The following is a 17197-nucleotide window of genomic DNA, read 5'->3' as shown; positions in this document are numbered from 1 at the left end:
TCTAACTTTTTTTCTTACCTATCCTATCATATTGATGGGCTTGATACATCAGGCACCATGCATCCCTTTGAACACTCAATAGTGAGCATGTATAATATTTTAAAATAAAAAATTGTTTAAAATCTTGACAAAACATCAATAAGTTACTTAGGTGCGTTACAGACCGCCCTAAAGCGGGCGGTCTGCCACCGCCGCCATTTGCTGCGGAGGGAAGCCCCAGTGGCCAGACCACAAGGCTTCCAGCCGCAGCGAAAAAGGAGTGCCAAAATGGCGCTCCTTTTCAAAACGTGGAAGTGGCGCCACGAGGGGTGAAGCGCACCCTCGCAGCGTCACTTCCGGTGCGCCACGTCTGGACGCTGTGTGTACAAGATGTAAAAATGGCAGCGCCCATGTGGATGGGCGCTGCCATTTAGGACACGCTCCGCGCGTGTTGGGAACAGGGCCGGTTAGGAAGGGGCAACCCTTCCTAACCCTAGGACACCCCTTCCTAACCCTAGGACGCACAGAGTGCATCCTAAATGGCGGTCTGTTACCCGCCTTAGTATTATAATTAATAGATCTATGTTCTGATAGTTGTCTGTGTAAATCAATTTAGGGGTTTAAGGGAAGATCAGATTTTAACTGATGTAATTCCAGTAATCCTGCTTTGAGTGTTGCACTAGTGAGCGACCAGGGTTTTAATACCCACTTGAATACAGCAACCTGCTGGATAGCCTTGGATAAGTCACAATCTCTCAGCCTCATTGGAAGGTAATGTCAAACCTCTTCTAAATAAATTTTGATAAGAAAACTCAATGATAGGCTTACCTTAGGGTCACCTTAAATTGAAAATGATGTGAAGGCACACAACAACATCAACAGCAATCCTGGTTCATATTCTTATTATTCAGAAGTAAGAATGTATTGAATTGTCACCCCTCCCCCATATGCTGGTTTTTTTCTGTTCAGTATATGAAGAAATTAGTTATTTTTTTAACCAGGTCTTATCCAAAACAACTGAATCAGTTATCTGCACTAGCTAAATGCAATAACTACAGCTGTTTTTAATACAGAGAGGACAATGTCACACTTGCCTGCCATGTAAATGAGAAGCCTGCCGGGAAATAAAAGAAAAAGATGCAGAGAGAGTCAGGGAAGTTTTAATTCACCACCACAAACATTATTGAATACACAGGAAGTCAGACGTTTAAGAGTTAAACAGACTTTGCTTGGATGGGTAGTTCTGTCTGTTTTGTTTTGTCCTGCATTTGGTTTTGTTAACTGTCAACTTCTGTTCATCAGTTTTAATGTTTGGGTTTTGATAAGTTCCCTCCCCCCTATATATTTTTAAAAAAACAATCTCTATCTCTCTTTCTCTCTTAATATATCCCCTGATAGAAGTACCCCACAGAGCCAGTATAGTATACTGGTTTGAATACTGGATTATGACTCTGGAGAACAGGGTTTGAATCCCTATTAGCCATGGAAACTGACTGGCTGACCTTAGGAAAGTTACACTCTCTCAGCCTCAGAAGAAGACAAAGGCAAATTCCTTCTGAGCAATACTTGTCAAGAAAAAAACTGATAGCTTTGTCTTCAGGTTGCCATAAGTCAGAAATGAGTGGAAGGATCACCATAACAATAAGAGCTAGCTCAGAGCCACTCAGCATCTGAACAGAAAATTCAAGCACTTTCTTGTCTAATGGTGGTGACTTGCAATACAATAACAATAGCAAGTACGGGGCTGGACAGACCATCCCGAAAGGGTGGGCTAGAGCCGCCCGCTTTTGTTCCTGAGGAATGTTGCAGCAGCCAAACTGCGTGCTGTCTCTCCACACCAAAAAGAGCCCGGAAAAAATGGGATCTTTTAAGTCAGCTCAGCGGACGTCACAAGTGCGCCATTGGCACACTGTGGCGCATCAGTGATGTAAGCGATATGCTGCTACGTCTATATGTGTGGATGGCAGGCCGCCATCATGGTGCCACTGTTACGTGCTAGGTTTTGGGAGCATGCGGTTGGTGCACGCTCCCAAACCCTAGAATCAGCGCCGGCATGCTGTCTTGGGCCTAAATTTCTGTACTGCTTATCAGTGCACTTAAGCACTCCCTAAGCCGTTTACAGTGTGTAACCTAATTGCCCTCAACAAGCTGGGTACTCATTTTAGCGACCTCAGAAGGTTGCAAGTCTGAGCCAAGCTTTAGCCCTTGGCTGCTATTGAATTCACAACCTTGCAGTTTGTGAGTGAATGGCTGCATACAGGCATTTAATAATTAGTAATAATAATTTGTTTTATTTATATACCGCTATTCCAAAGATCATAGCGCTGAACAGCAAGTAAGCTAATTAGCAAGTAAGCTATTTTGCCCCCAATAGTCTGGGTACTCATTTTAGCAACCTCAGAAGGATGCAAGCCTGAGTCGAGCTTGGGCCCTTTTTCTGGTCTTGAACTCGCAACCTTGTGGTTTTGAGTGAATGGCTGCAGTACAGGCATTTAACCACTGCGCCACCAGTAACAAGAACACAACCCTGCTGTGACTGGAAGTTCAGTAGGAAGATCATCACAGGACCTCTAGGACTGAGAGGCTCAACAGACGGCCAAAAAAGAGTGGTTTCTTGCTGCCCCTTTCAGCAAAGGACTGAGGCCGTGGCAACCACACACCTTGGCCCTGATTGGGCACTTTGCCAGGGAAAAAAAGAACAGCAAAATGCCGCTCCTTTTAGTGCCAGCAAAAGTTGCCCTTGTCTCTGAGGAGGCAGCTTTTCAGTGCTCCTTTGGTGCAGTGTGTCTAAAAGTTGTGCCAAATGAGCACCACGACACCCCCTGCTGTGCGAGTGTGTGTGTGTGTGTGTGTGTGTTTGTGTGTGTGTGTACCATAATACCGGCATCAGGGCAGTGCCCAGGATTGTGGCATGCAGATGCCATGCCCCAACTCTAAGCCGAAGTTGGCATTAAATGCTAATCTGTTTACCCCAGAATCCCTGTAGAGGCAAAGTGCTCATTGAGCAAAAGGCAGTTTTCTAATCATAGCTCTGCATGCAACAAGTACAAAACTGATATACTGCATCATCTTCCACTTAAGATTAGATTGCCTAGTGATGAAGCCACTCTTGTTTATAGCCCGTATACACCTGCAGGATATGTAGACAAATTTTCAGTAAATCACTGCCACTTTTCAAGACGTCAGATTACGTCCCCTTCCCATTCATCTGTTAATCAACAGCACATACCTTTATATACTCTAATAATAATAATACATGTATATATTCTAATAAGGATCAGTGAGAAGGTTGTATTTTGTAAATCTAGTGCAGATCAAATCTATTTTCATGGGACTGACAAAAGGTGATGCTAGTTTACAAATACGGACTTAAAGTTGCTGTTTCAGAGCATGACTGCTTGAGGGTATCACTTTAATAAAAACTAGTGTAGTAAATCTAACCACAGATGACTTGGGTTTGGCAATTCTTATTTATGCTGGGTAGAAATTTTGATTTGTTCCCCAAGTTTAGAGGGTCCCCCTTAATGTGCTTCTTACGACTCACATGGTGGTGGAATGTGCATGCTTCACTTATTGCATATTTCATATCTGATAAAATATTTGCAAACATAAAGTTCTTTGAAGGTGGCTGTTTTTAATCTAATCACATTCTCTGAAGTTTGCTTAGGTTTCACTAATGCAGTGTACATCTGGGACAAGGCGAGAGAGCAGAGTAATGACCTATATTGTTGTCATTACTTTTATCGCTGCTGGGACAAAGGGTAGTGTTAGTTTAAGTCCATAGCTATCTTTGGGAAAGAAGGAGAGGAAAAACACAATTTCTTTGGGTGTAGGTTTTGAAGAAAGATGAATGTAAAGTCACTGAAAATAAGTCAAAAGGAAAGTGGCTTGAACCATGGCAAAATATAATTAATGCATCACGTGTGTATTTTAAAATGAGGGTTGCTTGTCTGTACATTACTTAACTATACTTTGTGTAATGTTCACATCAATGGAAACTTTCCTTCCAGGTGTGTGTGTGTGTGGGGGGTTAAATCCCCTTACTGAGCATGCATGAATAACAGTGATAATAAAACAGAGAAAAGGGGGGAAATAAAATAAGTCTAGCTCAAGAGCTCCCATGTCTTGTTATAAAAACAATGGCATAAAGCTATGCGTTTAATCATCAAAATGGAAATTCTCAGAAAAGTGGAACCTGTTTATTTCAGACAAAGTTTTCAAGTTGTCTCTAGAAGGTTCAAAATGTTTGCAGTTACTCATGCAAAACTTCAGAGACGGCATGGTGTAATGGTTTGAGCATTGGATTATGACTCTGGAGACCAGGGTTTGATTCCCAGCTCAGCCATAAAACTCACTGGGTGACCTTGAGCATGTCACACTCTCTCAGTCTCAGGGGAAGACATTTGCACACCTCCTCTGAACAAATTTTTGACAAGAAAACCCCATGATAGGGTCACCATAAGTCAGAAACAACTTGAAGGCACACAACAACAACAAAATGCAAGAATTACCTGATCTGGTGGTTTCTTTCCACATGTGCATATTGTTACTTTTGAATAAAAGGTTTTCTGAAACATGTTGAAATGCTCTTCTTTTTTGTATGTATGAAAGAACTAGACAAAAAAACTTGAAGAATGAAGAAATACAAATGAAAACTAAAGTTAGAATCTTCCAAGTCATTGTATTTTGCATCACCATGTATGGATGGGAGAGCTGAACAGTAAAGAAAGCAGACAGAAAGAAAATCAAATCTTTTGAGATGTGGTGTAGGAGAAGAGTGCTTAGGATACCATGTAAGCCAAAAAGACAAACAAATGGGACCTAGAACAGATCAAGCCTGAAATCTCATTAGGAGCCAAGACTATCAAATTGAGGCTGTTGTACTTTGGCCATATAATGAGTAGATATGTGCATGTTCCTCTTTATTGCCCTGTAAGAGGCAAGAATCACTAGAAAATAATGAAAGGCAAGGTAGAGGGTAGAAGATGGAGAAGAAGACCACATGCCAGATGGATGGACTCAATCAGAGAGGTCACAGGGATGAATTTGTAGGACCTCAACAGAGCAATGTAGAATAAGGTTCCCCAAAGATCTCATCTACAGGGTCACCATGAGTCAGGAAGGATTGCCTGAAGAGCAGCTAACAAGAACAGGAAACTATCACTATTCTTTCCATATTATTTCTGCCTCTGGTATCAAATGTTCTGTTAAAGAAGTAAAGCCTAAGAGCACTTCTACTTTGCGAACTGAGTTACAATTGTATTATGAGCAATACCTGCTGTAGTCCAAAGTATTTTGAGGTGGCTTGGTCTTGACCATGCAAGACCCATTCACCATATAAAACTCTTGCTCCTGCTGGAGGCAAAATGGCTGAGATGTTTTCATTTTATTTTTAGTGCTTTAGATTAACACAACTGAATACAGATTTGGACTCTCTTTAGAGATGTTCCTATGTGTACTGTCATGGTAAGGGTCTATACTTCAAAATTCACTTCTACACCACTGGACATACAGATGTCATCATGGACATTTCTGGATTTTAAAACAATACCTCTGGGATTTGACACATTATACTGAATTTAAATTTCATTCAAGAAATTTGAATCTTGATACTCAATGCTTCTGTAACCTTTAGATGTAACATGCCTTGACAGAAACCATGTACTTGTTAATATTATTTTTTTAAAAAAAGTTGATGGATACACCATAGGCTATGAGGAACAGCTTAGGGAGCTAGGTATGCTTACCTGAAGAAGAGAATATTAAGGGGTGACATAGTAGCCATGTTTAAATATTTGAAGGGATGTCATATTGAGGATGGAGCAAGCTTATTTTCTGCTGCTCCAGCGTTTAGGACCCAGAGCAATGGATTCAAGCCACAACAAAAGTGATTACATCTAAACATTAGAAAGCCTTCTTGATAGTAAAAGCTGTTTTACAGTAGTCTTACAGTAATCTGGAATGTGGCCGAGTATCCTTCTTTCAAAGTTTTTAAAGACGGGATGGATGGCCAACTGCGGCAGGTGCCTTGATTTTGTATTCCTGCATGGCAGGGCATTGAACTAGATGGGCCATGTGGTTTCTTCCAACTCTATGATTCTATGTTTTCTTTTGTAATTTTAAGCCTAATGAACTAATGAACAGTAAACGTAAAAAAGGAAAGAGATTTGCAAAGGCCAAGAATATATTAAGATAGGGTTACATTTGTCGAATTAGACCCAGGTTTTCTTTGGATAGCACTGATATATACAAAATCTTAAATGAATAAAATTACATATTATGGTAATAACCATTTCCTTTGGTTCCACGTTTGTAGATTTTTTCATTAAAAAGGAAAATCATGTCTCCTTTAAACTATAGAAATTGCTGACAATATACGCCAGTGTTGCTTAATCGCACTGCTACCCATATTGTTAAAATTTTCTAACAGCCTGGTATTTTAGGCTTAAACATGACATGAAATGGCACCTCTTGACAAAATCCAAGCCACTAACAGGAGTTAATCAAAGGGATACTATTTCATAAAATGAGGTGTTTAAGAAATAGTTGGTGACAGTCTAAGGATGCAGCTACATTGCAGGAGTAAAGCCATTTGACACTACTTTAACTGCCATGACTCTATCCTATGGAATCCTGAGATTTTTAGTTTGATGATATATTCCACCTAGTCTGTCAGAGAGCTCTGATGTATCATCAAAATACAAGTGCCAGAATTATATAGGGCAGTCATGGCAGTTAAAGTGGTGTCAAGCTGCTTTAATTTGGCAGTGTGACTATAATGGAATGGCTGCTTTTTCCCACCTCATATGGACCTCCCCTAAAATATATCCCAGGTGATGTCAAAGGTTTAAACAAGAAGTGGGCAAATTCAGCAGGTCTGGCACATATTTATGCATAAATAGTAAATCTGTATAATCTGCTTCCATTTTTCCTGATAGGGATTCCTGAACACTGAGAATCTCTTTTCATGTCCAGAAATGACAACAACAACAACAACAACAACATGATGGCTATGATTTCCATCTTTAAATAAAAGTTCCTTAATAGTTATGGATAAACACTGAAAAAATGGGCTTGTTAAATGTTTAAACTTACTGTTTTAGTATAACACATTTAAAAAGTTGGAGAACAACAGAGGAAAACCTAGGGAGTAAATGTTATTTTATTCAGTAGCACTAGCTGCTAAGGAGACATGTTTTGAATAGGGGTATAAAGTTACCAAAGAACTTATAGGTGAATTCCTAGTGTCGATATAAAACACTTTACTGGTGAATCAGTCTATATCCCAAGAGCTGAGCAAAGAGAAGGGGTGTGTGTGTTAAGACAGTGCCTGTGTGAATTTCCCCAAACTAATCAACAAGATGTTGATATTCTCTCTCACAGAAAATTGGCTATTTTGTTAGTCACTGAACTTGAAAAAGGAGTTGGTTTAAAATGCCCAGCCCTGGAATCTAAAGGAGAAATTGCATTTTGAGCTGACAGTGATAGACTGTAAGGGAGGGCAAAACTTGTTTTTTACATTCCACAGAGTAATGGGAAGACGCAGCAGCTTCATGCAGGTTTTCTTATATAGTCTTTCTATAGTCACCTCTTCTGTTAGCCCACTATATTTGGCTGTAGCTTTATGTTAGCTAGCAAAACCTAATTAAAGTCTGAATACAAATAAATAAATAAATAAATAAATGAGACGTGATGTTGGCTGTTCTCACCTCACCTTCAGCAAACTAGTCAGCATAATGGTATAATTTTAAACACACGATGACCATTTTTACATGCCCAATGATATGGATGGCTCTGTCCTCAGCAGCTCATGCCACAGTATTATATTCAGTGGAGAGTAATAGCTTTCATGTCAATGGACTAGTGAATTCACTATGAGGTTTGGTCAAAATTTGACGGAGCTGTCCAAGGTTTGTAACCTTATCTCCAGGAGAGGCTAAGTACCTTGGAAAGCTTCCTCAAATTTCAAATTAAATTCCACGTTGGATTCACCAACCCAGTAACACTGAAGCCATCATCTACCACTGTCTAAATTTCGGGTTTGAAATAGAATTAATTCATTGAGCATACTACTTTATATTAAGTGTCTGAAAAAGGAAATGGCATTATATATTGCTGATTGGACTTTTTCTAGAGCTGGAAGGTAATGCAGATATATTTTATAAATGATTTTGATAACAAACCAGTATGTAGGCCTGCCAAAGCAAAACACTGTTGTCCAGAATGGGAAGAGGAAGAGAACTGCCCTGACTCACTTTATACATGTGTAATATATAGAAGAGGGTGGGTGGGTTAAAGGTATGTTGGAATCTGAACAAACAAAAACACAGGAGTTGCTTGTGATGTAAGAGGTGTGCATTTTGTGAGATGAGATGTATAGTGTTGCACATGATTCTCATTCAAGAAAAAAATCCTACAAGAAATCTGAAAAGAGAACTGAGCAAAATAAAGGTTCACAAGGGGAAATGAAGGGGAAATGAACATGGCTTTACGGGGCTAACCAAACAGAATGCTTCTGTATTGCCTTGTTCTTCCTCCAGAAGAACAAGCTGACAACGTCAAGATTGCATGTATATTTTCTCCCCTGTGATCAAGAGACTGGGGAATGGTTATGAAACAAGGGATCAGGAATTGTTATTTTTTTTCTTTTACAGGAGACTGTGTGTGGGCAACTGAAACCTAGAAGGTATGATTTCTATCATATTTGTTAGTTTCATAAAATTTTCCCAGCATGTGTGCTTTGCAGTAGTGAGTTGGCAACCTTGGCAAAATATAATGTATGAGCCCATGGCTTAGAACTCCCATTCTCTGCAATTCTAGTAGATGATAGAAATGCATTCATTTCCCTTAAAAAGATGGATCCTTGATTCAGCAGGCCTAGTCTTCAAGTTTCTCCTAGAATTACTAGGAAGGAAAGTCCCGTCAGATTTTTTTACCTTCTGATTGTGTGTACTTATATTGCCTAACATTTCCTAGAGTTACAAAGCCGTAAGAAAAAGAAGACCCATAATCCAAAAAGTTGTCAATAAGGATATATCTAAATTGCCTTCAGTTTGTGGCTACGTTTTCCCTAGATAGAAAAAAAAATCCACACTCTGCACTAGCCTTCAATAAACCTTCAGATAACTGGTAGATCTGAGAACCAGTTTCCTGTCCCATGGGCTCTCCAGGGGCTATATAAATTACCTTTTTTAAAAAGTGAAACAAACAAAACAAAACTGTAAAACGCAAGAAACACAGTTGTGCTTTTAAAAAAGTAGGTTGTTTTTATTGTTTTCAGTGTTAAAAAGGTGCAGTTGCATGCTATTTAAAAGGTGAATTGTGATGCCTTGAGTCTTCTAAGGGTTCATTTACACTCTAGAAATAATGCAGTTTGACACCACAGTAAGTTTGGCAAATGTAGTTCCATGTTATGGAATCCTGGAATTTGCAATTTTACAAGGTCTTTAGCCTTCTCTGCCAGTGTACTTCTGTCTCACAAAACCTACAAATCTCAATATTTTGTAGGATGAAACCATGGCAGTTAAATTGGTGCCAAACTGCATTATTTCTATAGCACAGTGGACTTTTGTTATACTCTGGGTTTTGCTTCCAAGATCCCCTGTGGATAACAAAATCTGTGGATGCTCAAGTCCCATTAAATATAATGACATTGCAAAATGGTGTCCTTTATAAAAAATGGAAAATCAAGGTTTGATATTTGAAATTTATACTTTTTTTGAACATTTTCAAACTGTGGATGCTTGAATCCATGTACAAAAAATCAGTGTATAAGAAAAGCCGACTGTATAAATGTATCATTAGAGAGCAAATTTGCTTCTCTTTTAGTCAGGAAAAAATGTTCCAGGGAATCTGGAGGGCTCAAGGGCCACACATGTGATAATAATAAAGTCTTGAGGGGGGACACATGAGGACCCAGTATTGTCCATAGCTACTTTAAAGTCATACTCAGAAAAACTGGCATATTGTTGTCATACTTGCACCTTTGGAGGAAAGACACAAATTACTCCTGAAGGGGAAAATAAAGTGGTTAATTTCCTAGATGATTTCTTCAATTATGTAAGGTGTGAAGTCTATCACTAAACATGATAAGCTGCTGACTGGTTTGGCAATATGTGCGATATGCCATTTAAATAAGTCCCAAAAGCTCTCATGTCTTCTTTCTATTAATTATGAATCTTTGAATAAATTCATTCTGGTAGCAGACTCCTTATATTCATAAGCATGAGATAACCAACTTGCAATTTATCATAGAAGTAGCTAGTTTCTGAGTCGCAGTGATAATGTTTCCTTATGCTCTGTGTTCTGCAAGAGAGACTGGCAGATGAAAAGACATGCTCTGGCCTTAGGAAGGAGGGGGGAAATATAATGAAAATGTTTGGATGATAAAGAAGAGTTTGGAAGGAAATCTGATTGGCTGAAAAATGTTAAGTGGGAACATTGTTGACTTTCATATTTATTTAGTCAGTAAAACAAATAAGTTTATAATTTTCACATATATAATGAGCTCTGGTTCTATCCAAGATGAAAAAAATTGACATCTAAATGGTTTAAAAAGCTGGAATATGTCTAGGAGAGAGTGACCAAGCTGGTGAAGACTCTGGTAAGCAAACCTTATGAAGAATGGCTTGAAGAGTTTGATATGTTTAGCCAAATAAGAGAATACGAAAAGTGATACGATGACCATCTGAAAAGATCTGAAGGGTTGCCACATGGAAGATGGAGAGGTTTTTTTTCCTTTCTGTTTAGCTCCAGGGTGTAGGGCATGAAGCAATAAATTCAGATTACATGGAAGGAGATTCCAACAAAGCTTTTGGAATAGGGGTGGAAAGAATATTAAAAAATAGCAGAAATAAATGGTCAAAAACAGATTTCTTGAGTGTGAAGTTGAAGGCTTTCATGGCCGGCATCCATAATTTTTGTGGGTTTTTTGGGCCATGTGGCCATTTCTAGAACAGTTTATTCCTGATGTTTCTTGAGTGTTGGAAAATTCTGATACAGTGAATCCTAGATGGACAAGAATCTTCACAGTTCATAGTTCTGTTCAAAAAATGCTATTTTCTGCATAGAAAATTACACTTCAGTACAAAAACATGTTTTCTACTACAGAAATTTGTTTTCAGCATAGAAAATCCCATTATCTCTACAAAGTGTGCTTCAGTTTGTATAGAATAAATCCCAAAATGGGAATAGTATTTGAAAACAGAACATTTTTTCATGACTTTCATGCTATGGGAAAAGAAATGGTAATATTATTTGTTGTGTGAGAACAAAATGTACGATGATTCCTAATTAGGAAGAACATTTAGACAGTGAAAGCTGTTTGAGAGTGAAGTGTGCTGCCTTGGAAGGGTAGCATAGGGAAAGATGTGAGGAAGGAACAATTTATCTGTGTTTGCAGCCATAACCTAAATTTTCATATTGGAATTGTGAGTTGTTGCCTGAATGTTGTGAGCATGGGGGAATCCTGGCTATTGTTTGCTTTCATATTGCATGTGTTATTGTAGACTAAGAGTACTAGGACACAAATTATCTTGTTACAGAAAAAGTGCAGTCCACTTGCATACCATCGATATCAAATGGATTTCTGCAGGGAATCAATTTGATGGGAAGATATGAGTTAGGTTTGTTGCTATTGCTTTTAACTGTAGTGTCATTAATGAGATGATTCAGATAGTACTGAAAAAAGGGATAGCATGTTGTTGTTGTTGTTGTTTCCTCAGTAGCTTTTGTGTGTATATCTATGTGTGAATGTGTATATCTATCAGCACATAGGAAAAATGTTCTCACCCTGTTCCCACACTGAGCTGTTCAGACAATGCTCCAGGACAATTATCCTGGCTAAAATGACTCCTCTTTTACTCCAGACCAGAAGCTGACCTTTTCCTCCCAGAAACCTCCAACTCACCACAGCATTTTCACTTTTGGGTTTGTGTGGTTCCTCCAGCACCATTCCTGTTGCAGACATGCACACTGATTATACAAGTGTATATTAACACAACAATATCATCAATACTGGTCACTGACACAAACTGATCACACAAATAATTTGGCATCTTGTAACAGATCATAGAATTCTTACCCAGATTTGAAACACTCCATTCATAAGTGAGTTACAAAATGACTAAGTGCAGTTGGATTTGATTGGAAATCAGTTCCAAATCCTTGCTACAAGTGAAAGCTGTTTATGATTGACTATGAGCAAAGGGTAGTGTAAATACAAATGTTCCTTGTGCTTACATCAGGTGAAATATTCTCATGTGAGGTTTTCTGTGGAGGGACTGAGTCCTTTAAGTCTGCATAAACTGACATAAGAGGCATATCTGCTTCACCACTTGGTAAATAGTTGTCTGCATTGATTCCATATGTGTCACAAATAGAGATAATATAGCTCTTGCTAGGTGATAGTTTTCTTGACTGTGAATGTTATGCTTTGTTTGATTCATCTGAAGGTTAAACTGCATGACATTTAGTTGTGTGTCTTACTTTCAGTTTTAAATCCAACCTGATGCTTTATATCAGCCCAAATTTGAGTTTCCTTGTGCACTACTGAAGCAGTTGTTGGATAGACTATCATGGGCAAAAAACTGTGCATCAGCACACTACTCCAACCATGCCAGAATGGATTGATGAGTGCTTTCTAAATCACATTTTATGCCTGGTGGAGTGCACAGATGACCATTTTGCCATAAGCACATCAGAATCTGGACTGACAGATAGGAAATGAGTACCCAGCCACATGCCTGGACATTGTGTAAGCCAGCTTTCAACATTCCTCAATTTTGATGCAACAGCATGGATAGAAAAAATATGCTTCCACATGGAAAGTGAATAGTAATATTTAAAGAACAGCTCCCTTTAAGCTCCACTGATTTTACAAATGTGCTACACAAAATGGTTAAGATGGTAAGGAAAGGTGACAATGTAGTTTGGGCTGGTTTGGGGGTTTATTTGTTTGTTTGTTTGTGTGTTTGAGGAGATACTAATGTGCCCAAATTTTCAAATTAATTTATAAATGTGATAGAAGTGATATGATAGCTAAAAAAAATTAGAAGTGGCAGAAAGCAATACTGACACATTTGCTCCTCCAGACAGAAATACTGGAATGGTTAGCTCATTGAAATGTGGTTTTAAATCCCTCTGGATTCAATCATGATTATCTTTACGAATTATGCTTGGCACTTTAGTCTTCCTCTTTATCTTCCCAATAGTCTTCTTCTCTTTCACAACTACATGTCGGGCAAGTTACAATGTGATTTTTTTTTTACACTCTACACAGATGTACTTAATGGATTTGATTGGTGAAGAGCAATGAGAATGTAATTTGGTTCATTTATAAAATGTTTTACCAACATTTTAAAGCTTGTTCGTGAATGGGACAAAAAGAATATATGACCCCTTGGATTCTTATGTTTTATTTAATTATCTGAACAAATTTGGAATATATGTGTCCCGTGAACACAGGGCCTATGGATTAAATTACTTAAATTTTATAGTCAAAGACAGTATTTGGGCTCTTCCTGGAAACTGTTGTTGAGAGGAGTAGACTAAATCTCTCTACCACAAAATTTTAAGTACCATACCAAATTATAAATCCTTGGATCAATTAAAGTGGTATGAAACCTCAGACACAGCTTATTCTTCTAGCTTTTTTGGAAGCCAATATGTAAGAAAAGCTGTGGTTACAATTTGGCCAATTTATTCCCAAAAGCAACAAATTTGCTGCTGTCTTTCTATCTGGTCACAGCATTTTGGACCCATTGAAGTTTCCAAAGGATTTCCAAAGGTACCTCCACATAGAATGTGTTACAGTAGTGCAGCAGTAATCAAGACACCATAGTCAGATCTCTTTTTTCAAGGAACAAGCACATCTGGCACTTAGTTTTAACTGAGTAAATACACTCCACTGCTGAAACCTGGATATCCAAGCTCATATCTCAGTTCAGGAGCACACCAAAGCTGCAAACCAGAGATTTCAGAGGGTGTGTGAACCCATTCAGCACAGACTGAATCCTTATTACCTGGCCTGCCTTCTGTCTGACCAGGAGCACTTCTGTTTTGTCTGGATTACGTTTCACTTTGTTCACCCTCATCCAATGCATTATTGACACTGGTTTAATGAAGAAATAGCTTCCTTGCAATCAGATGAAAAGGAGAGATAGACTTGTGTATCGTCAGCATATTTAATGAAACTGCACCTTAAAATTCCATGTGACCTTTCTCAGCAGTTTTATGTAAATATAAAATGCATGAGGGACAGAGCCAAACCCTGGCAGGTTAGTGGAGGCCTTGTGTCTGGGCCTCAAAGAAAAATTCAAGTCATTGTAAAATAGTGCCCTAAGCCCATACCAAAAAGTTGTCCTAGAAGAATACCATAGAATTGAAAGCCACTAAGAGATTCAGCAGAACAACAGGGATACACTTCTCTGCCTAGTTCCTGCTATCTACTAAGGTGACTAAAGCTGTCTCTGTTCCCTAGCCAGGCCTAAAGCCAGACTGAAATGGATCTAGATAAACTGTTTCATCCAGGAATGGCTGGAGCTGGAACATTCCCCACACTGTAATACCTTGCCCTAAAAGGGGATATTGTAGGCTTGCTGATAGTTCTCCAGGATGGTGAAATCCAGGGACAATTTTTTTCCAATAATAGCCTCTCCACAGCCACTTTTAGACAAGATGAAAACCCACCTTGCTGTAGTGAAACATTCTCTACTCCATGTACCCAATTAGCCAGTCCCCCTCATGCTGCTTTCAACAGCCAAGAAGGCCTGGGACCAGTATGTTCCTCAGGTTGCACAAACTGAGGCATATCCAATAACACTCGACAAGCAGGGGCCAAGCTTACACCCACCAGACTTGTATCAATTACAGTGTCTAGGTCTGAATAGACCCAAACATTTTTTCCAGACAAAATTCTGTACAAGCTCCTCACAGAAGGCTGTTAGGTGATTTGTATACTGCTCTTGTGGGACATAATGTAAAAGTCCCCTGACCACTTGAAATAGCTCACCTGGATGACACTGCGTGGATGCAATGGTGGCAGTGAAGATGGATTTCTTTGCCATTCCTGCCACCACCACAGCATAGGTTTTCTAATGGGTTCTAGCCCATGTTCAGTTAGACTTGCTCTAAGGTTTCCACTATCATCACTTTAGCCTGTGTCCCACTCTTATCATCATGGCCAGCTCCTTAGTGAACCAGGGTGCTCACTTGGTTTTGCCTCATGGGAAGGAACACTTAGAAGCAATTGTGTCCACTGCCCTGGACATTTCCCTCTTCCAGAGATCAGCCCTGGCTTCTACATGATCATCTGCCAAGGCAATAGGAAACTTCCCAAGAGCCACCAAGAATCCATCCAGATCCATAAGTTTCCTGTGATGGACCATCAGCACCCCGGACCTGCAGAGACGTCTAGTGAGTCTAAAACCCACCAGATTGTGATATGTCCATGGCAACAGAATTGTAAAACGACTCAACTTTTCCTTCATTAACTCAGTATTTCTTATGCATATTTGAGTCAAGTCAGTATGGTTGTTCATATTTTGTAGCTGGAATCTGTGAATGAGGCTAGACATAGACAACATTAGGAAATATTGGATCTTTCAAGCAGGATTCCACACTTTGTGGAATCCATGTTATTGGGAGGGCTATACCAGTTCAATATATGTATCTCCCATTGCTTTTAATGATATAGAAGTTCATTAAGTAGAAAAAGTGGTAAAGGGAGATTATGGAGGTCTTCAAAACATGGATGCATGTTCTCCAGTCCTGCATTACATAAAAAGAAACTAGGAAAATCCAAGCTTTTGTTCTCTAACTATAATGTTTCTAAATGGGGAAATCAAATGGATTAAACCTTTTATTACCTGTCACATGATTTGCCTAGCAAAATACCCTCCAGATGTGACTGATCTGGGGGGGGGGGGACTACTTCATAAGAATTCTGCTATGGTCTCCACATAGATAAGAATGAGTAGAATGCTGAAAACACTGAAATGAACATCACCAGAAATGTTATTCAAATTGTATTGGGCAAATCTAGAAAAGAATTCTGTCGGTCCACATTAAGGCTAAAACATATTATTCTGGTAGACAGGCTGACCACAATAGCTCTTAGTTTACTCTGATTGGATTATTGATCTACAGAAAATATTTTAAGCTGTATACAGTCTTAAACCGGAGTGTATAAATGAACATCATACTCTTGTGTTGTATGATTGACCTTTTTCGATAGCTTCTTTGTAGTATATAAATTGAATCAACGCACACCAACTTTTGTAGACTCTTCAAGCAGCCTGTCAAATCCTGCTCTAATCATGCAATGTTTTACTCATTCACTTGTCATTTACTATTTTCTGATATAACAATATAGGATAATCCGCATCAAGGTAAAGATGTGGGAAGTTGGCATTTATTCACTGGCATCTGTTCAGTTTCATCACTTTTTATTTGTAGAGGTCAGTTGGTACAGTGTCATCATCTGTGCTACACAATCATAGTGCCTTGAAATCCTGGAATAGTGGTACTTCATGAGGTACTTACAACTCTCTCCTACAGAGTGCTAATGTTGTAGCTGAGGAGTAGGAACAAGACATTTCAAAGCACAGAATCCTAAGCACAGAAACCATTAAATGGATTGACTATATACAGACCAATGACCTTGAACTCTTAACACAATAAAGCAAATACAATATAATAAACATCGCTAAACCCTGGTAGGATGAGTCTCATGACTGGAACGTAGTAACAGGTTTTACCCCCCCAAAAGGTGGGGACTGGGGGGTTCCCACCAACTGTCACGTTCACTTTAAATGTTGGGGAAATTAGCTTAGGCTTTGCAAGAGGCTGAGTAACCTTATGACTGTTTGCATCTGTGTGTATTGCTAATAACTGAGAAGGACTCCAGGTTTGGGTGAATTAAGAAGGTTTTATTTAGAAAACAGCACAGTACAATCACACACATACACATACAATAGCAATTGAAACAGATCCAGCATTCAAAGCTAACCAAAATGAAATGGAATAGCAGAGTTTGAAGGGTTTAAAGGGGGTGATATTTACCTGTCCAAAGAGTAGACCATGGAAAGCAGGGAGTGACTCAGACTGGGGTCTGAGGTGACACAGTTCATACATGGAATGCAGACAGGGGACTAATTGTATGTATACTCTGTACATGTGTGCTGTGTGCTAGCTGTGTGCACAGAGGCTAGGTTTTGGG

The 17197-nt window shown here is 39.1% G+C and overlaps 1 protein-coding gene across 7 annotated transcripts in view; it reads left to right on the top strand.

The window, feature by feature from the left end:
- The window catches only part of CDH12 (cadherin 12), a 788808-nt gene that overhangs the window by 405833 nt on the left and 365778 nt on the right, over nt 1–17197 (top strand). For 4 of the 7 annotated variants that reach the window (XM_042465299.1, XM_042465302.1, XM_042465301.1 and 1 more), the window contains one exon: nt 8634–8665. The exons of the other annotated variants lie outside the window; for them this stretch is intronic. The gene's annotated coding sequence lies outside the window, so the exon portion shown is untranslated. The remainder of the gene's footprint in view (nt 1–8633; nt 8666–17197) is intronic. 7 annotated transcript variants of the gene reach the window in all.

The sequence above is a fragment of the Sceloporus undulatus genome, chromosome 4 (genome assembly GCF_019175285.1).
Source record: "Sceloporus undulatus isolate JIND9_A2432 ecotype Alabama chromosome 4, SceUnd_v1.1, whole genome shotgun sequence".
NCBI classification, from domain to species: domain Eukaryota; kingdom Metazoa; phylum Chordata; class Lepidosauria; order Squamata; family Phrynosomatidae; genus Sceloporus; species Sceloporus undulatus.
Note: the sequence above shows the minus strand (reverse complement) of the source record. Positions and strands in the feature narration are given on the sequence as shown.